General features: G+C 39.5%; 1 protein-coding gene across 1 annotated transcript in view; it reads right to left on the minus strand.

The window, feature by feature from the left end:
• The window catches only part of LOC106808030 (myosin-4-like), a 44,794-nt gene that overhangs the window by 27,586 nt on the left and 16,436 nt on the right, over positions 1-772 (minus strand). The gene's annotated exons all lie outside the window — the stretch shown is intronic.

Raw genomic sequence — 772 nt, forward strand, 5'->3', positions numbered from 1 at the left:
CGCATATATACACATACACACACGCATATATACACATACACACACGCATATATACACATACACACACGCATATATACACATACACGCATATATACACATACACACACGCATATATACACATACACACGCATATATACAGGAGTCTATCAATATTGATAGACTCCTGATATATATACACACACACACGCATATATACACACGCACACGCATATATACACACGCACACGCATATATACACATACACACATATGCATACCTGAAAGCAAGCAAAATACTATAGAATGCTAGGAAGAGTGCCTACTTCTAGTAGCCTGCTAAATCTTTCGTTGAGTTCGTTGAGTCGTTGAGTCGTTGATTCATAACTACGTTATGAATCGTATTTTCATTTACGCGAGCCCCTCATGTTCGTTTCGTTTTGTCGATTTACTATCGCTCTCACAGGAGCGAAACAAGTTCATTCACAAGTTCATTCACAAATGGAACAAGAGCGAAACAGCGAACAAGTTTGTTATATTTCAAGTTTGCGCAATTAATTGGTGTACCTGTACGACCTGTTTCATTGTTAATTTTAAGTTAGGTACGTTAAGCCCAGCGCACACGTGAGTTACTTTACTCAAGTAAAATGACGCACGAGTCAAATTACTCAACGAAAATCCGCCGCACACGTGAGTAAAATGACGCACGAGTCAAATTACTCAACGAAAATCCGCCGCACACGTGAGTAAAATGACGCATGAGTCAAATTACTCTAACAAATCCGACGCACACGTGA

The sequence above is a fragment of the Priapulus caudatus genome, unplaced genomic scaffold, assembly GCF_000485595.1.
Source record: "Priapulus caudatus unplaced genomic scaffold, Priapulus_caudatus-5.0.1 Scaffold249, whole genome shotgun sequence".
Lineage (NCBI taxonomy): Eukaryota > Metazoa > Priapulida > Priapulimorpha > Priapulimorphida > Priapulidae > Priapulus > Priapulus caudatus.